At 44.7% G+C, this 21,029-nt stretch overlaps 2 non-coding genes across 2 annotated transcripts; both read left to right on the forward strand.

Annotated features, from left to right (window-relative positions):
- The first annotated feature begins 12,687 nt into the window (after positions 1-12,687).
- Positions 12,688-12,760, forward strand: Trnak-uuu. Its single transcript has one exon. It is a non-coding gene; the product is annotated as a tRNA-Lys (tRNA).
- A 4,485-nt stretch (positions 12,761-17,245) lies between these two features.
- On the forward strand, positions 17,246-17,317 carry Trnam-cau. Its single transcript has one exon. It is a non-coding gene; the product is annotated as a tRNA-Met (tRNA).
- The last annotated feature ends 3,712 nt before the right edge of the window (positions 17,318-21,029 follow it).

The following is a 21,029-nucleotide window of genomic DNA, read 5'->3' on the forward strand; positions in this document are numbered from 1 at the left end:
GTGCTGGGATTAACAGCATGTGCCAGCATGTCTGGCTATTTAACTTCTAATTTGTGCCCTGGAAAGAACAATTGACCTAAACTCCTTTAGTTAGTTGCTCTTCTCTTTCTCTGTCTCTTTTTTTTTGTTTGGAGAGGGTGCAGGTTTTCAAGACAGGGTTTCTCTGTGTAACATCCCTGGCTGTCCTGGAGCACACTCTGTAGACCAGGCTGTCCTTGAACTCACAGAGATCCGCCTGCCCCTGCCTCCCAAGGGCTGGGATTACAGGCGTGTGCCACCACTGCCGGCCAGTTGTTCTTCCCTTTGGCTGTTCATAGCTTAGTTTATTCAGCCCATATGATGTAGCTATTGAGTGCCATCCGGTTTATATAGATTTTTCTCAAGCTCTAGGAGGCAGGTTGACTTGCTTCTTCCCCAAAGTACAAAAACTAAGCTACAGTGTAAAGTTATTCACTTATACTTGGTTTCCTTTGATCAGAATCAGATAACAATGTTTTATACGGCCTAAAGCATGGTCTACCTTAGCTGTGCTTTCAGTTTTGAATGAGTGAATTCACGAAGTACATAGCAAGCAAAAGGTGTACAAGGCGGCACGACAGTCCTCTGTGTGTTGTTCCAAATTTAGTCTATTTGTCACCAAAGTGAAGTTCTTTTTTTTTTTTTTAAGATTTATTTTTACTTATGTGTATATGTATGTATCTGTGTGAGTAAATGGCATATGTGTGTGGGTGACCTAGAAGGTAAGAAAAGGACCTGGGACAGGCAGCTATGAACTGCCCACAGTGAATGCCGAGTGCTGATTTCCTGCCCTCTTTAGGAGCAGTGAGCACTCCTAACCACTGAGCTATCTCCAGCCCTGGACTACACTTCAGATGATTTGGTAAGGACATCCTCTGCTGTGACCATCCACCAACCAGTCTGAGTTCTTTTATGAGCCCAGCTCAGGTTTTCAATTAGAAATCATCATGTGTAGCTATTAGAAATCAAGATTGTTATCTGGGTAGTGAAAGTTACACATGTTTAGTCCCAGCACTCAGAGGGCAGAGGCAGGTGAATAACTGAGTTGGAGGCCAGTGTAGTGTACAGATGGTTTTCTTATGGAAATTCTGGGTTTGTTACAAAGTCCACTGTAAATGAACATGGATACCTGCTGGAGTAGATGAATACTCACTATTAAACCGCACATAGTTCCTGTTCTGTCCTCTAGTCTGTTAGTGCTGGAAGATGTTGGCAGAACAAGTTAATGTTGCGGGAAGGCCCATTAACTTTCCCCTTTTAAAACTGTAATTAGGGGTTGCTTAGTGGTTGAGAATATTTGTTTCTGCCCCACCAGTTCCCAAATACTCAGCTGCTGCTTCCCAAGTATTGACTCAGAGGCTTAATATTAGTTATAAATGCTCAGCTGATAGCTCAGGCTTATTGCTGCTAACTAGCTCTTATCCTTAAATTAACCCATAATTCTTATCTGTGTTTAGCCACGTGGCTTGGTACCTTTTCCCAGTCCAGCATTCTCATCTGCATCTGGCTGGTGACTCCTGACTCCGCCCTTCCTCTTCTCATCATTCTCAGTTTGGCTTTCCCACCTAACTTCCTGCCCAGCTACTGGCCTGTCAGCTTTTTATTAAAACCAATTTGAGTGACAGATCTTCACAGTGTACAGGATTATTCTATAGCAGATGTGGCTTATGCTGTTTACTGAAAAGTTGTCACTCTCAAATGTTCCCACAGAGATGTGAGGAGCAGGAAACCGCAAAAGCCATATTATGACTTTGCTGATATAGCTGAAAGCTCATATATGAACCAAGCCAGTGACAGTCACTGAGGAAAGAAGGATATTTCAGAAGTGGGATCAGCAGTGCTCGATAGCCGTCTGTCTGGTAAGGAAATTCGTTTCTGCAGATAACATCAGATTCCACTGGGATAATGGTGTGTGTGGTTTGCTCCTTGCCCTCTTGGCATTCGGGCAGGCAGGTTCCTGCCATGCCAGACTCCACCAGATGCTAGAGCATTTATCATTGCTGACTATGCCCCTAAATTTGAGTAGCACTCCCAGTTGGGATGGTTAATATTTACTGCCACCTTGGTTGGACTTAAAACCACCAGGAACCAAACCTCTACGTGTTGCCTGTGAAGGTTTCCAGAGAGGATTAACTGAGGAAGAAAGCCCCACTCTATGTGTGGCCACATCACACGGGCTGCGGTCCGGTGCAAAGTATGAGCGGAGGGAGTGTGGTGGTTTGAACGGCAACGGCTCCCGTAGGCTCATAGGGAGAGCAGGAGTAGGTGTGGCTTTGCTGGAGAAACTGTCACTGGGGGTGGGCTTTGGGGTTTGAGAAGCCCAAGCCAGGCCCAGTGTCTTCTCCTGCTCCCTATGGATTCAGATGGAGAACTCTCAGTTCCTCCTCCAGCACCGTGCCTGCATACTGTCATTCTTATAATGGACCAAAGCTCTGAACTGTGAGTAAGCCCCAGCTAACTGCTTTCCTTTGTAAGCGTTGCCATGGTCATGGTGTCTCTTCACAGCAATGGAAGTGACCTAGATAGAGCAGCCAGCATTCCTCTCTGCTTCCTGACCTCAGACAAAGCTGCCTGCTGCCTTACCTCAGCTGTCACTGCCATGCCTTCACTGCTGTGCGGGGGCCCACATGAGCCCTTCCTAGGCTGCTTCAGTCAGGGACTTTGTCATAATAAGAAGCTAATGCACCAGTCACTGTGTAACATACAGTCTAGTGTAAGTGATAGCGTGTTAGATCCCCTGATAGATGACGGAGAGAAGGGCCATCACTATAAAATAAAAATGGTAAAATTCCAAAGTGGCTGGATTCTTCCTCACCCTCTGCACCTATGACAAAAGCCTGACAATTTAAAAGAGACTGAGAGGATTTTCTCCTCCCCCCTCACCCCTCACACCCCCCCCCAGTCAATAGAGCCCCTCTGCCTGTGTCCTGGACAAGTTTAAGGTCAGACCAGGATGAGTTTAGCCCAAACTTGTGGACCAATCAGCCTCCCTGTGTTTGTGCAAACTGACCAACCCTAAATTGGGGTAGGAAGACCATCTAAAAGACCCTTAACACCCCCAGCCCTCAAGGAGAGACCAGAATTCCAGTTCCTGCATCATATCACCCCTTGGCTTTGTAGAGGGTCTTTGTTCATGCTTGCTGCATGTGTTTCCCAAACCCTAATAAAAGCCTTTCCCAAACCCTAATAAAAGGTTATGTCTGCTATGTCTGGGATCTAACCCTCTGCTGCCTGTTGGGCTAGAGAATTTTTTCCTGCCTTTTAATTCTTTGGCTGAGAAGAGGAACCTGATCAAGCTCCCTAGGTGGTAACTGTATCACTGCAGCCAGTAGAAAAGACTGGATTAAAGATGAGTTCTCTTTTAAGCATGTTGGTTGTGGTGCCAACAGATTGTTGCACTGAATCGGGCCCCAGGAAGGAATGGTAACTGAGTGAGAAAGGTCTGTGTGGAGATGTGGGACTGCACACAGGGAAGGGTTTAAGTCTCAGCAGAAGAGTCTCTAGCAGAGCTGGAGGAGAGGTGTTGGAGACAGAACTTGGGGAATTCAAGAACCACAGAGAAGAGTCAAAGAAGAGGTAAGTCAGAAACTAGGAGGCTACAGCTGTGAATTGAGGGAGGAAATTCCAAGGAAGGTCTAGGATGTATTCAGCCTGCACTGACTGGGCATTTGCTCCAGGAAGGATAGATATAATCCGCCAAGAGAGTTCTTGTAGGTGGAGTCTTTCACCCAAACCATGATCAGCTCTGTTCCAGCAGCCACTTCCCAAATAACCACTCAGATACTTATTCTAAATGCTTGGCCAATAGCTCAGGTTTATTACTCACTAGCTCTTACAACTTAAATTAACCCATTTCTATTCATCTATGTGCTGCCTCAAGGCTTGTAGCTTTTTTTTCTTCCTTTCTTTCTTCTTCGAGGCTTGTAGCTTTTATCTCTCCTGCATGTCCTGCTTCCTTTCTGTCTGTCTGGAGACTCCTCTGACTCTATGCTTCTTCTTCCCAGGATTCTTGCTGCCTCAGAAATCCTGCCTAGCCATTGGCCAATCATCTTTTTATTAACAATGAGAGCAATACAATACAGTGTATAAAGATTGTTCCACAAGTTCTTGGAACATTAAAGTTTTTAAATAGGTATAGTCACATGGTTGAAAGTCACAAAAGTGCATGTTTTTTTCCTAGAGATCTGTAGTACACAGTTATGAAGAAGAATTAAGACTGATGTGGAAAGAGGTCCAGAGTCTACTGAGTGAAAAAGTTACTAATACAGCCAGAGAGGGAGAGAGAGAGAGAGAGAGAGAGAGAGAGAGAGAGAGAGAGAAAGAAGAAGAAGAAGGAGGAGGAGGAGGAGGAGGAGGAGGAGGAGGAGGAGGAAGAGGAGGAGAGAGGCCACTCCTGTGATATCAGCACTTGGAGTAGGGCTTGGGCTGAGGTAGGAAGACTGCTGTTAGCCAGCCTGAGTTACATAGAAAGACCCTGTTTAAGAAAAATGAAAGGTGTAACCGTCTCTGTGTGTATAAATACATATAATGTGTGTTTTTTATTTACAATGAAACTCTGAAAAACTTCATACCAAAGATGGTGATTACTGAGGGCTTCTGGATAGATGGAACACGTGTATGGGAGTGACAAGTCTTTCATTATATTTTAAGTGTGCTTTTGGAGACCCCTATGCTGTCAGGGTTGGAATTTCCCCCCTGACTGTATTACTTACTTTTTTAAAGTGATGAAACACCATGATCAAGGCAAATTATGAAAGGGGTTATTTGGGCTCTTGGTTCCAGAGCATAAGAGGCCGTCATGGCGGGGAAGTGGCAGGCCTAGCCACTGGAGCAGCAGCTGAGAGCTCACATCTTCAGTCTCAAGCAGGAAGCAGGGAGGGCAAACTGAGAATGGCTCCTGGATCTGAAACCTCAAAGCCCACCCCCAGTGACATACTTCCTCCAACAAGGCCACACCTTCTAAACTATCCAAACAGAACCCCCAACTGGGAACCAAGTATTCAAATGCTTAAGGCTACAGGGGACATTTCATTCCACCACACTAAGTGATAAAGATGCTGTATAGTTTTGTTTTCCCTTTCAGAGACTATATAGTTGGGTTTTAGAGAGACAGGTTATGTTTAAGGGGCTCAGAGAGAAGATGACATGAAAAAGAACAGAGAAAATGGTCTAAAGGGATCAAAATGTGGCCATGTTAGAGGACACCAGCCTGGGGACAAAGGCAGCATGTGCGTTTAATGAAGTTCTTTTTGTTTAAGATTTATTTTTAGAAGGGCAAGATGGCACATTCTTTTAGTTCCAGTGCTCCGAGGCAGATGCAGGAGGATCGCTGGGAGTTCGAGGCCAGTCTGGTCTACATAGAGAGTTCCAGGTCAGTCAAGGCTACAAAGGGAGACCCTGTCTCAAGAAAAAAAAAAAAATTCTCTAAAGTAGATCAGTGCTGCCAGGAACAGATATGTCTCACTGTCATGCAAAAGCCTTAGGTAATTAAATATATTAAATTCCATATTCTGTACATCTTTGGAGTGTTTGAGGACCATCTATTTATCTAAATATATCTATGTATGACCTTGAAAACATACCTAACATGACTATAAGTTTGACTATTATAGATGACTATTAATCTGTATTTTAAATTATACATTACATTTTAAATGAGCTGCATAAACACAATACCTTAAACAAGAGTAGAAATATATACATACAGTATAACAAAATTAACTTTATATTTGTATCAATAAACCAAAATCTGTACCAATGTAAAATGTTTAAGATTAATAATTGTTTTTTTGCATTAAAGTTGATTCAATATTCTACCCTTTTATCTTTATCCTATCATTTCTGTGGAAATAAAAGCAGAATCTCTTTGCCAATGTAACATATCTTTTGACTTCCATTTTGAAGTCAAGGTATTTTTAAAATGAACAGGTTGGTTTAATCCAGCAGCATTTATAATCCAATGTCTCTTAGCAGCTGTTGCTCCTTCCTCAGCTGTCAAACAATTCAAAGACAGCAGGATAGCATACAGGATCCAGACTGTGTATTTTTCATCTTTACATGGCTGTTTTCTTTTATATTACTTTACTTCCATTTTAAGGACTTTATCTTAAAACTATATTTTCCTCTTTTTATGACTCTGTTCTCTTTTTCTTTTCTCTCTCAAGCCTTTGCATATTTTTAATCACATTGTAACCCACTTTGAAGTTTTTTCCATCTGAATCTGTCTTTACTGTGCACCTGTATGTAACCTTTTCTGTCTGCATGAGGGAAAGAAAACAAAAACAAAACAACATAAAAAACTGCTGTGTAGCTTAGATCATGGCATGCTGGTGCTGCCTCCTCCCTCTTGGTTCCCTGAGAGTCTGGTTTCATCGTGGAGGTATGTTCACTGCCAGCTCTGGGAGCCATGTTTACGACCCCATCTCCAAGAAGTTTCTGTGTCTATACCGTCACTTAGCAGCGTCACAGAGCAGCATGAACACTGTGCAAGTGTTTGGCAGCAGGGCCTCTCAAAAGAGCTGACCATTTTTGTTGCTAGCACGGAGCCAGGAAGCCATCTCTTAAAGGAACAGTGCCTCTGTTCACCACCAGCAAACAGAGCCCACTGAAGAAAAAGTGGTTACCAAGAAGCTACGTTTGACTCCTTCTTTGTGTGTTTAGAATCCTTTCCCAAGCTCTCTCAGGTTTTATGTGGACGTAGTTGTACCATGTGGAAACACCATATGTGGGCGGATGTTTCTTTCCTGCCTGACTGTCCCCAAATATCTGACTCAGATGCTGAATATGAATTATAAATCCTCGACCAATACCTTAGGCTTGTTTTTAGCTAGCTATTAAAACTTAAATTAGCTCATTTCTATTAATCTATGTATGTGTTACCATGCGGCTCATGGCTTGTTACCTCATTTTTACACACCTTGCTCCCTCGGTGGCTGCCCAGTGTGTGCCTCTCTCTCTACCCATCTTCATCCCAGTATCCTCAGTTTGATTGTCCCACCTAACCATATCCTTGCTATAGGCCAATGAACTCCTTTATTAACCAATGAGAGTGATGCATATTCACAGTGTACAGATGGATTATTACACAGCAAAGTTATTTAGCAAATACTCAAGGCATTCACAGTACTAGCGATGCTAACAGGTGAAGACACACACGCAACAGCTAACTAAAGGAAGTACGAACAAGTAAAATTCCTCTTCCTTCTCTCCAGGAGTTACTTTGACTATTTACCCTAACATCTAAGTTTCCTGATTTAACAGTAGCTATTTGTTCCCTCTCTTTAATTTACTAAAAGTACGTTCAGTTGTTACAACTTAGCAAATAGGTGCTTCTTTTATAACCCTGGTTCTCAGCCCATTGTGGCAGTGGTCACAGTCTGTACAAATTGCATATGCACACAAATTTGGGCCTTCAATTACATGTAGGCCATGAAATTTAGGCTAATAACTCCTACCTCACCATGTATCTTGGCTGGCCTGGAACTTGCTATGTAGACCAGACTGGCCTCAGACTCAGAGATCTGCTTGCTTCTGCTTCCTGAGTGCTGGGATTAAAGACGTGAGCCACCACATCCAGCCCTTCTCTTTCAGTTTCTGTCACAGGCTCCCTCTATGTAGCCCAGGCTGTCCTGGATCCAGTCATGTAGAAGATGGTCTCAGATTGACAGTGCCCTACCTCAACCCTCCCAGGAATAGGTTAGAGGAACCACTGTGCAGCGGCTTGCCTTCTCCTGCTCCTGCCTTTCCTCTCTCTCCACCTCGATTTTAGTTTTTAGAATATGTTACTATGAGGATATTCTGTCCCCACTAACTTTACATTTGAAAAAGTAATGGAAAAGTCTACAGAAATATCATTGTAATGTACAGTTGACTCCCGAATACAATGACTGCTTTAACAACCACTTTTCAGCTCCTGATCATACTTTTATTTTTGTCTTCAGACACACTTTGAGAGGCAGAGAAAGCATGTAGCCAGGAAGGTACATCATTACAGGATTTCCGTAGAAAAGCCTGCCCTGGATTGCTCCTTCATCACATGGAGTGTGCCCGATATCAAGTCAAATACTACGGGCTGTGCTCTCCCAGACTTCATGGGGTAGCATAGAAAACTGACCAGTGACAAGATGGGGCAGTGGGGACAGTGAGGACAGTGGGGACAGTGAGGACAGTGGGGACAGTGAGGACAGTGAGGACAGTGGGGACAGTGGGGCTGTGAGGACAGTGAGTACAGTGAGTACAATGAGGACAGTGGGGACAGTGGGGACAGTGGGGACAGTGGGGACAGTGGGGACAGTGGGGCTGTGAGGACAGTGGGGCTGTGAGGACAGTGGGGACAGTGAGGACAGTGGAGACAGGACAGTGGGGACAGTGGGGCAGTGGGGACAGTGGGGGCAGTGGGGGCAGTGGGGCAGTGAGGACAGTGGGGCAGTTGGGACAGTGGGGCAGTGAGGACAGTGAGGACAGTGAGGACAGTGGGGCAGTGAGGACAGTGGGGACAGTGGGGACAGTGGGGACAGTGGGGACAGTGAGGACAGTGGGGACAGTGGGGGCAGTGGGGACAGTGGGGGCAGTGGGGACAGTGGGGACAGTGGGGGCAGTGAGGACAGTGGGGACAGTGAGTAGAGTGAGTACAGTGATGACAGTGGGGACAGTGGGGCTGTGAGGACAGTGAGTACAGTGAGTACAATGAGGACAGTGGGGACAGTGGGGACAGTGGGGACAGTGGGGACAGTGGGGACAGTGGGGACAGTGGGGCTGTGAGGACAGTGAGGACAGTGGGGACAGTGAGGGCAGTGAGGACAGTGGGGCTGTGAGGACAGTGGGGCTGTGAGGACAGTGGGGCTGTGAGGACAGTGGGGACAGTGAGGACAATGGGGACAGTGAGGACAGTGAGGACAGTGGGGACAGTGGGGCTGTGAGGACAGTGGGGCTGTGAGGACAGTGGGGACAGTGAGGACAGTGGAGACAGGACAGTGGGGACAGTGGGGCAGTGGGGACAGTGGGGGCAGTGGGGGCAGTGGGGCAGTGAGGACAGTGGGGCAGTTGGGACAGTGGGGCAGTGAGGACAGTGAGGACAGTGAGGACAGTGAGGACAGTGGGGACAGTGAGGACAGTGGGGACAGTGGGGACAGTGGGGACAGTGGGGACAGTGGGGACAGTGGGGGCAGTGAGGACAGTGGGGACAGTGAGTACAGTGAGTACAGTGATGACAGTGGGGACAGTGGGGACAGTGAGGACAGTGGGGACAGTGGGGACAGTGGGGACAGTGGGGACAGTGGGGACAGTGGGGACAGTGAGGACAGTGGGGACAGTGAGGACAGTGGGGACAGTGGGGGCAGCGAGGACAGTGAGGACAGTGGGGACAGTGAGGACAGTGGGGGCAGTGGGGACAGTGAGGACAGTGGGGACAGTGGGGCAGTGGGGACAGTGAGTACAGTGAGTACAATGAGGACAGTGGGGACAGTGGGGACAGTGGGGACAGTGAGTACAGTGAGTACAATGAGGACAGTGGGGACAGTGGGGACAGTGGGGACAGTGAGGACAGTGGGGACAGTGAGGACAGTGAGGACAGTGGGGACAGTGGGGCAGTGGGGACAGTGGGGCAGTGGGGACAGTGAGGACAGTGGGGACAGTGGGGACAGTGGGGCAGTGGGGACAGTGAGGACAGTGGGGCAGTGGGGAGAGTGAGGACAGTGGGGCAGTGGGGAGAGTGAGGACAGTGGGGACAGTGGGGACAGTGGGGACAGTGGGGACAGTGAGGACAGTGGGACAGTGGGGACAGTGGGGTCAGTGGAGGCAGTGGGGGCAGTGATGACAGTGGGGACAGTGGGGCAGTGGGGACAGTGGGGACAGTGGGGACAGTGGGGACAGTGGGGACAGTGGGGACAGTGGGGACAGTGGGGACAGTGGGGACAGTGGGGCAATGGGGACAGTGGGGCAGTGGGGACAGTGAGGACAGTGAGGACATTGGGGACAGTGGGGACAGTGGAGGCAGTGTGGGCAGTGGGGACAGTGGGGCAGTGGGACAGTGGGGCAGTGGGGACAGTGCTGAGGAAGTTAGGCCTGGGGCACAGCTGACTGCTTCCAGTCTGCTAATCCCTGCCCTGTAGCCTTCAATAACTTTATTTTTCCACCAGTCCTGAGCAATAGAAGTATAAAGCAAACTACTTCTATAACTTTCAGTTTTCCAGTAAACAGGTTATAAAAAGTAAAAATTAATGAAAATAGAAGGAAATAATCTTGGTGTCATTCATTTAACCTCACATACTTAAAATACCATTTCCATGGATAAGCAGTATTTATTAATTAGATACTTTATATGTTTTGCAAAATATTAAAAATGTGGTTATGTTTCACATTGTACCACTCAGTTTGGACTAGCATATTTTTATTTATTTGTTTGTTTGTTTATTTAGTTAGTTAGTTGTGTGTGTGTGTCTGTGTGTGTAGGTGTGTGTGTAGGTGTGTGTGTGTGGTGTTTACAGGCACATGTGCCATGATACATATGAAACACATGTAGAAGTCCTAGCATAAATTTGTGAGGTTTTGTCTCTCCAATTTTTATGTAAGACCTGACTCTGGTTATCAGGGTTCCACAGCAAAACTTTACCTGCTGAGCCATTTTGCCTGTCCTAGAAGAATTACTTTTATAATAGAAATGCAGCAGATACCATATTTGTGGTTATTCAAATCTCTTTATAAAATATTGTAGCACTTGTGTGTGGACCTGTTGTAGAACACTTTCATTTAAGCAAAACAGCCCCCATTTTGATCTCATCAATCATGACTACTTTCAAGAGTCCATCATGATTGGGCTAGAGGTTGTTGACTGTCTCTCAAAGGAGGGAAAGCGCATCACTGGGACCTCTTGAGTTTCCAGCCAGTCTTCCCAGTCATTTCTATGCAGCGCCACCAAGATTGTAGCCTTCAAGGTCTTGGGGAAGGGCCAGAGTATACAGACTGGGGAAGGTGAACTGGTCAGGAAAGGCTCTGTCTAAGCAGCCAAGGGGGAAGCCATCATGCATGCTGGGTGAAGGTTCTCCAGCACACCTGCTTTGGTGCCCATGTTCCTGTAGGCAGCCCCTTATCCAGGGTTAGTAGACCCAATTAAGTCATTGATGCCCAGATGGTGAATTGTACTTTGGTTTGTCATTAGGACCTCATGAGGAGTGAGTAGACACTGTTTACATGTCTCCCAGAATAGATTCATGCAGTTTTCTATACATTTTGTATTTACATCCTATATAAACGCTTTGTAAGTAGTTGAATACTGCACTGTTAGGAATTAATGAAAAAAACAGTTCATATGTTCAGTACAATCATTTTTTAGAAATGTTTCAACCCATGGTTGTTTGAATATATGGTTGCTGGATCTGTCTGTGTATGTGCGAACTGACTATATTTGATGCAGAGGAATATGGTAGGAAAATCAAGAAACAAAATATAGAGTGACATTGTGTAGGTGGAGTCTTCCTGTCCCAGCAGTCAGTTCCCAAATAACCACAGAGAGTCTTACTAGTCATTATAAATGATAGGCCAATAGCTCAGGCTTATTAACTCTTCCATTTTAAATTAACCCATATTTCTTATCTATGCTCTGCCACGTGGCATTATCCTTATTAACACAGCATGTTCATCTCCTATGCCCTCTGCGGCTGGCTAGTGACTCACTGACTCCGACCTTCTTCTTCCTTCCCAGTGTCCTTAGTCTGGTTTTCCCACCTAACCTTATCCTGTCCAGCTATTGGCCAGTCAGCTTCTTTATTAAGCCAATCATAGTGTAATTTACACAGTGTAAAGGAATACTCCATAACATTGCACTCATATAAAATTCTATTTGAATCAGAGAACAACACTTTGAATAAAAATACATGAGGGTTGGTTAACAATCTTCCACAACTGGAGGGAAAAAAAAAAAGGTGTGTGTGAGGTGGGTACTTTTCTCTTTTTGTTCCTGTTTATTTATATGGACTTGTGGGGGATCAACCACAGGCTCTCACATGTTCTAGACTAGCAGTCTACCATTGCGTTACAGCCACAGCTGCTCTTCTCTCTTCGGAAAAGATATTGAAAAGCATTCGCACGGCTTTTTGAGTCCTGTAATGAAGTCACTGTCTCCTTCCGAATTCACCTTTATGAGAAAAAAAAGGTAGATGCCCAGTGAATACACCAACTCTGTCCACGTTCATTCAGGAGAGGGCACCCAGAGCAGTGGAGAGGGCAGGTAGGCCCCGCACACTCACTGTAACGTTCTTGTTCAAGAGTCCTTCTCTGAGGCCCCTCAGACACCATGTCCTCCCTGGTTGCTTCTTGCTTCTGTTAGTTTTTTCTTGCTTTCCTTTGTGTCATTCTGTTTGTTTCTTGGTGTCCAGTAATCAGGTTCGATGGTGGCAGATTTAACTGCAGATACTTATCAGAAGCAGTCCATTGTTTCCTTCTGTTTATTTCCCCCTTCCACAAAGTGTTTACAATGAAGGGTCCGTTTTTTTTCATGTCTCTCACATTCCTGCTCTGTGGCTCACCTACAGAACCTGTGAACAAATGATTAGTGAACCACCCTCACAGTTACAGATCGACTCCATCATTTTTTCCAGTATAAGAATTATTTTACTAATGAAGTTGGTAGTTATTGATTCTGTTTCCATATGTGAAGAAGCTTATCCCACAAGGGCCTGGATAGCTCAATTGGTAGAGCATCAGACTTTTAATCTGAGGGTTCAGGGTTCAAGTCCCTGTTCAGGCACTTATAATTCTTCTCTTCATAAGCTAAGGCAATCAGTAACCAAGGTGTGAGCATTCCCCTTCCAAGGGGATAAATATAATGTCAGTTTTTAAATAAATTATGTACCCTTCATGAGGAATACACAGTACAGAAAGCTTACAGATCATGGAAGAGCGTCACTTCTAGAGTAAGCTGTTTTTAAAAACATTTACATATTTGCTATGTTAAAATACAAGACTTCTCTCACAGCTGAGCTCCTCGGTAGGTGGGGAGCTAAATTGTGGTCATGTTGTATTGTAATGATAAGCACAAGCATCAGGAGGTTATTAGCAAGCCCTGTGGTGTGACAAAAATACTCACCTCCAGCATAGTGTGCCTCTTTACTATTGACCTTTGTAGTTTAGGTCAACAGAGTGTTAACAGTGTGGCTGACAGGAGAATGGATTGTGGGTTTGTTTTTGTTTTTAAAAAATATGTATTTTCCCTACCTACCAGAGGACTGTAACTTGAAGGTAATAAAGTCTCTATGAACAATTCTAAGGAGCAAATAAAACAAAACAAAAACAACCTCATAGGGTGAATATGTTCTGTCAAATCAAGGATCAAGGACAAATTTTGTTTTGTTTTTTTAGTTTTTAAAATTTATGTGTATGTCTTTGTCTACATGTATGTATGTGTACTGCATGTATGCCTGGTGCCTTCAGAGGTCAGAAGAGGATGCTGGATCCCCTGTAGTTATGGATGGCTGTGAGTCACCATGTGGGTCCAGGGGAACCAAGCTTGGATGCTCTGTGAGAGCAACAAGTGCCCTTCACTACTGGGCCATTTCTCCAGCCTCTTGTTTGTTGGTGTTTTCGTTTGTTTAAATGATGTTGTACAAGAGCAGTTCTGGGACAATTCAACACAGTGTGTGGGGATGGGGTGAGGAATGAGTTAAAAAAAAATGCAATGACACATAGTGTGGAGGTTTGGATATGAATGGCCCCCATAGGTTCATTTATTTCGCATAGCTATTTGGGGAAGGATTAGAAAAGGTGGCCCTTGTTTAGATGAGGTGTGTCACTAGGGGTGGGCGTTGAGGTTTCAGAAAGCCTGCACCAGGCCCTGTCTCTCTCTGTTTGCCTCCAACTTGAGGATCAGGATGTAAGCTGTTAGACAGGGCTCCAGTGCCTGCTGCCCGCTGCCTTGCTCTCTGCAGGGACGGTCATGGACTCTCCTTCTGAAACTGTAAGCAAGCTCCCAATTAAATGCTTTCTTTATAAATTGCCTTAATTATGGTGTTTCTTCACAGTGGATAGGAAAGTGTACACACCACACACACACACACACACACACACACACACACACACACGAGAAAATATCATAATGAAACCCATTTCTTTGTGTGGTAACTTAGTTAATTTAAAGGAAAAAGAAATAAAAAAAGTAATGATGCTGAAAACTTCAATTACCATAGGTAAGCAAGTGACTACCTAAATTTTACACTGTTGTGTAATAACAAACTCAAAATGGATCATAGGTTTAAAGCAAAACACAAAATTATAAAAATTTTAGGAAAACAAAAACAAAAAAGAGTAGTTCTACAGTGTAAAGAATTCTTAGGCTTGACATCAAGAGCACAACTCATAAATGAAAATTGATTGACTGTAGTTCATCAAAATTAAAAACTTGTTCTAGAAAGACTCTTTTAGGTAGATCAAAAGATAGGCCACAGACTTGGAGAAAGACTGGTCAGTCACATATGTGACAATGGCCTCATACTGAGAGCACACCAAGAAATCTCACTGTTCAAACAACAATGACCTGTTAGAAAATGGGCAAAAGACCCATTGATGAGGATATACCAGGAGAAATCAGAAGAGGCCCAACATCATGAACAGTTTGGGAAATGTCCATAAGATCTCGGGGTTTTGTCTTTACACACTAATCAGGTAAGAATAAAATAATAAATGCTAGGGCTGACAAAAATGCAGAGACTCAGATCACTCATATGTTCTGAAAAAAACATGAAGTGGTGTAGGCATTTTGGAAAATATTGATCATTTCTTTTTTAAAAAATATTTATTTAAATTTTGTGTGTTTGAGTGTTTGCCTGTATACCAGGTTTGCCTGGTGCCATAGAATCCATAAAAGAATGTCAATTTTCATGGAACTGGAGCTACCTAGACCATGGCTCAGAACCATAGGAAACTCCAGTTTTAGGAGATCTGACGCCATCTTCTGAGCTCTGAGGGCAGCAGGCTTATACAAGGTTCACATCCATACATGCAGGCAAAACATCCATACACTCAAAACAGAAAGTAATAAAAATGTTTAACTTTAAAAAGTTAAAAACATCTTAGAAGTCTCTGAGGGAATTAACAAAGCCTGTTTGTATGAACATACCCCTAACCCTAATGACTGGCCCTTCCCTTTGGGGAAGTTAGTATGTTTCATGAATCATCTAACTCTAGGAAGACCATCTATCTCAAATACCATTTTATATGTGACAGTATCTTTCAAACCAGCTTGTAACTCCAAAGTGAATGACATAAAACCAATATTAAAATGGCCATAACTGGTATCTTAAAAAAAATAAATAAATAAAAATAAAAAAAAAAAACACTTTTTTCCCCAGGGCAGTGATGGTACACACCTTTAATCCCAGCACTGAGAAGGTAGAGGCATGTGAATCTCTACCAGCTCAGTGTACATAGTGAGTTCCAGATTACCTGAAATTACATGGTGAGATCCTATCTGAAATATAATTTAAAAATGAAAAATAATTTAAAATTATGTGTATGTGTTTGTGTCTACACATGTGTGGATAGCCTTGGAGTCCAGAGTATGGAACTGCAAAGTGATTGTGAGCCTGTGTGGGTATTGGTGCTGGGAACCCAACCAGGGTTTCCTGCAAGAGGAGCCTTAACTACAGAGCTCCCTCTCCAACCTTCATGACTGTTATGCTGACAATGAAATGAATGAAACGGAGCAGAATAATGACAGGGACGGGAGTAAACTCCGCAGGTCAAGTATTACCGGTGAAGGAAGACTGGAGAGATGGCTCACTGGCCACAACAGCTTTTGGTTCCCAGCACCCACATGGTGGCTCACAACCGCCTGAAACTTCAGGTTCAGGAGATCAAAAGCTCTCTTCGGCCCTTCCCGGCACCAGGCACATACACACTTGCAGGGCAGCACTCATACACATAAAGAGATCGTAACTATTTAAAAGCAAATATTACTTGCTGGGTTTGGCATCTCTGTCTCACAAATATACATGGAAATAAATATTTGTTTGGTGTGATTTAATGTCTTTCTGACTCCGGGTTGCAGTCAGAAAAGTTTGACAGTAGGTCCGTGTATGTGTATGAGTACTTTGCATGCGCACCTGCACACCTCAAGAGGACATCAGATCCATTACAAATGGTTGCAAGCCACCACGTGGTTGCTGGAAACTGAACTAAGGACCTCTAGAAGAGCAGAGGAACTAGCGCTGTTACCCACTGAGCCATCTCTCCAATCCCGAGATTTGCCTCTGTGTGGCTAAATTTGAAGAATTCTCTTAAGATGTCAGAGATGAGAGGATGGAAGATGATAACGGAGCTGTCTTGGGGTTCAGAACAACTCCAGAGACCCAGACTGCCTTCCTGTCTGCCTGAGTCCCTGTCTCTGGCCTCTCCCTCCCAAGTTTGACAGACACGTCAGAATTCAAGCACATGCTGTCCCCAGGAGGGGCTGCCCAGGAAAGAGCCTCCAGGGCCTACAAAAAGACCAGTGTGTTTATGTGGCCCGCCAGGGGGCGCTCGCTCACCGCAGTGGGGCGGCCGGACGGGGCGGAGTCGGAGTCCTTTGGGGTCGAGCAGAAGCCGGTTTTCTTGTGAGCCTGGAGAAGCACCGCAGAACAAATTAAAACAATACATAAAAATAAAAGAGAAAACAGCTTAATGGCAACAGGCTGCCTCCCATCGCTAGAGGCCAAGGTTTGCACGGCTCTGGAAGCGCGTGGCTGGATTCAAGGAAGACCTGCGATCCACAGGCTTCCTGAAAGCCCTGGTCCCCGACCGAAGCCAAAGCAGGAGGAAAGCTGGTTACCTTATTCTGTCTTTGTCGAAACTACTCCACACGGAATACGATTGAAATTGCCCTAGCCACGTTCTCATTTGAATCGGGAATCCGTTTGTTGTTTGTTTGTTTGTTTGTTTGTTTGCTTGTTTGCTTGTTTGTTTGTTTTGGAAACCCTGTGCCTGTGAAACCAAATGTACTTTTTTAGCACAACGATCGCCTATAAGACTTGAGCAGAAACGAGTGAGAAGGCCGCGTGGCTCCGTACCCGGGCGCACGGGGTCGCGGGGGAGGCCTGGGCCGGAGTTAGTAACGGTGGGTTTGGAATCTGTGCGGTGAAGAGACTCGGAAGAAACCATCACAGCAAAGAAATGAAACTAGAATGCCAGGGGAAAAAAAAAAAAGAGAGAGACAAGCGATGCTGGCCATTAGAGAGTGAAATAGAAGCCTTCTCAACGTGTCAGCAGAGTGGCGCAGCGGAAGCGTGCTGGGCCCATAACCCAGAGGTCGATGGATCGAAACCATCCTCTGCTATAGCTTTTTGGCACAAAGCCCTCGGACAGACGGAGCGGGAGAAGTCAGAACCAACCACCCCTAAAAATCGCTATTTTGAGCCCTTCAAGTTTCATGGTGTCTGTCCTCCCTGTCTCTTAGCAACAGCAACAATCTACAGAAAAGTTTCAGAAGTCGCCTGAGCTGCTCCCACATACTGTGTATGTAGTTTCTTTCCTTTCCAGTGTCCAGCAAAATAAATCCCAAACATTCACTCAACCAATTCAGCCAGAAGGAGAAGTACTTTCCATGTATTTTTGTGATACCTCTCTTTTTAACGGCTTGCTTTTTTAAAAGAATTGTATCTGAAAAACAACAAACAAAAACAGCTTTATTGTTCTCAACTAGTTGCTTTCCATTTCTCATCTTTGTTTTTTGTTGTCACCAAAAATGTCCTTTTTGGGTGTTCTGTTGACAGGCACATACTGATGATCTTCTAAGGATATCCTGAAGACAATCACTTGGCTCCTTCTTGTGAACATGACCACTTACAAAACTGTAGGTAAATACAAAGCATTTTGATGACATTTACAGTTCTTGTGAACATGGTTTCTTGGGCTTCCAGTAAACAGAGTAATAGCCCACAAAATGAATACCAAATCCTGTGGAATTTCAGTAACCTCCTTAGCTGTTTTTCCTGAATCCAAGAATGCATTTACAGTATTACCCAGCCATCATGGTATTTGCTGCACATATTTCTAGGTCTCTTATAGGAACCATTTTGGTTTCTTCGGTAGGGCTTCAAACTGACTTTGGTATTCAGAGGTTCAAACTCATGCGCAGGTGTCCTGGATTTCTTCCTTATGCAATAAGTTTCTACTTCTGACCACAAATATTCAAGGAATTGTACATTAAGTGTCCTGTGAACACCTGAATGTGATTTAAAAGGTTGTTTCTGAAACCTTTAGCGTTCCTGGAAGATGGTGTGTTTTGTATGTGAAAGAGACCAATGTGAAAGAACATTGGTGGCCAGGGGCCAGATCTGGAAGACACCCTCTAAAGCAAAGTGCAATGATGATTAGTACCTGCTGGTGTTCCTGCCCTTGTATACTTTCCTGCTTCCCGTGGGGAAGCTGAGCTCTCTAATAACTTAAGGGAAAATTATGAGGTGGGGTGACAAAGGAGTCCCTCTCTGGAGTCTGAAGCCTCTGCCAGCTGAGAATCATGCTTTCCAGCAAAAGGAACATTTGCTGTGAAGGTTGCCAACACAGATATAGAATTGCTTTCCTTCCTTCCTTCCTTCCTTCCTTCCTTCCTTCCTTCCTTCCTTCCTTCTTCCCTTCCTCCCTCCCTCCCTCCCCGTCTCCCTGCCTCCCTTCCTTATTCCCTTCCTTCATTCTTTCTGTTGTTGTTCTTTGTCTTTTTGTTTTTTTTCTGAAACGTGTTTTTCTGTGTAGCCCTTTTCTAGAACTCACCCTGTAGATCAGGCTGACCTCGAACTCAGAGATCTGCCTGCGTCTGCCTCTAGAGTGCTGGGGTTAAAGGCGTGCGCCACCACCGCACAATTACTTTTATACAGAAGTATTTTCAAATAAAAATGTGGAAATAGCCAAGCATGCTGCCTGGCATATGCCATTTATCCTAGCTATAGGGAGACGGAGGAGGGTGGATCTCCTCTGACTTGAGGCCAGACTGGTCTCCACAGCAAGTTCCAGCCCAGCCAGGATTGCACAGTGACACTCTGTCTCAAAAAAACAAAACAAAACAAAACAAAACAAAAAAAAAACCCCACAAAACAAAAAAACAAAAAACAACAACAAATAGCAATAAACCAGAGTTAAGGCTTGAATATATGTGACTTGGGTAGGGGCTCCTCCCTCTCCCAGACAGTTTCTGGGAATTTTACAAATAAAACCATTAAGTCTACAGAGGTGATAACCTAATTTCCTGGATTCCTGTGGTTTGTAGTTGTTCCTTCTCAATGGTAATCCTGTTAGTTGCTACCCGGGAACTACCTTGTGATTCATTTCAATTCCTTAGCAACCATTTAAATAAATGGTTAATGATAATAACTTCATAACTCACCTGAATCATGTATATGGCTGTTCATAAAGACAATGAGGTGCCGCTCTCTGAGCTCATAGTTCTCAGCTGTCTTGCCAGCCCCCCCCCCCCCCCCAGTCTGAGCTCTAGCCCCCCCCCCCCCCCAGCATCTCTCACTATCTAATCCCCTTGTCTAAAAATCAATGCTAAAAATGTTTTTCAATAAACTCCTGATGGGTCTCATATGTGGGGTTCAAAGAGACACTGAGATGGATTGTTGATAAGAAATTCAGGAGTTATTAACACCGTGGATACAGACAGACCACAGCATAGCAGGGGCTCTGGGGGAGTTCAGGCCTGAGCATCACAAAGAGACAGCATGGCAAGGCTCTGAAGAGAATCAGACTCTAGTGGCAGAGCCTGGGGTTGGATCTTACAGCTCTCCAGGGAGTGTGCAGCCAGACTCTGATTCCCCAGCTGGAGGCAGGGAAGGAGAAGGGGAGCAAGAATGTGTTGCAACTAACACCCCTTCCAGGTACCTGGAAGTCTATTAGCTAGAGATTCAAAGACAACATCTAACAGACAGTGGCCTGTAACTCACTATGTAGGCCACGCTGGCCTGGAACTCACAGAGACCCACCTGTCGATGGGGTGCCTATTGGTATCTGTGAGAGGAGAGAACTCACACAGACACTGAGGCTTGAGCAGCAGTCTGATCTAACATTACATTACTAGCCTTTTAGTTTATAAGGGACCCTGACTCTGCCCAATGGGATTGCTTCTCCCCAGAACCCTGCTATGCCGGTCTCTGTCCACAGAATTAATAACTTTTCCATTAAACTTTTTAGCCCCAACAATCTGCCTCAGGTCCTCTTGAAACCTACCTCCAAGACCTTTCAACTCTAATTCTGCTTCATACTGGCTTATCCTGAAATTCTTTTCTATGGTAAAGCCAAAGATCCTGCTTTGCCCTAATGGAGGCCTCTGAGAGGGAACTGTGGACTTGGCTGTGTCTCTCTGCCTCTGCCACTGCCCAGCATTAAGAGATACTACCCAGGCTTCCAAGTGCCTCTTACGACTTCAACTCTTGTTGTGTTGTTACTTTGCTTTTGGTTCTTTTAAGACAGGTCTCATGTAGCCCAGGCTAGTGCACCAAGAATGATCTTTCAAAAAATTTATTGTTCTGTGTATGGTCGTCTTGCCTGGATGATTTTGTATCTGTGTCTGTGTACCACCTCAGATGAGCCCACAGCAGCCAGAAGAGGATATCAGATCCCCTGGAAACTGGAGTTACAAATGTTTGTTAACATTTGTCTTCTGGAAGAGAAGTCAGAAGGATGGCCTTAAAAATCTGACCTTTCTGCCTGTTCTAAGATTACAGGCATGTGCCTGTAAGCCTAGTTTAATGTACCTTGTTTTAATTTTGCCATTTTCCCAGGTATATGGTGGTGGTGTGGTGTGTTTTAATGTGCATGTCCTTGATTAACAGTGAAGCTGAGGGCCTTTTCTTGTCTGCTGATGATCGGGACAGTTTTCTCCCAAGTGCTGTGCTTTTCCTATAGGTCCCCTCTACTGAGTACCATTTCTAAGTGCTCTGCACAGATCATTAATAAGAAACTGGTATCAGTTAAAACTCACCCCGCTCTCTAGTTTTGCTTTCAACCTTCTTCAATGTCTTGTGAAACAGAATGTTATTTTTAAATATAACCTA

This window comes from Onychomys torridus, chromosome 5 (genome assembly GCF_903995425.1).
Source record: "Onychomys torridus chromosome 5, mOncTor1.1, whole genome shotgun sequence".
NCBI lineage: Eukaryota > Metazoa > Chordata > Mammalia > Rodentia > Cricetidae > Onychomys > Onychomys torridus.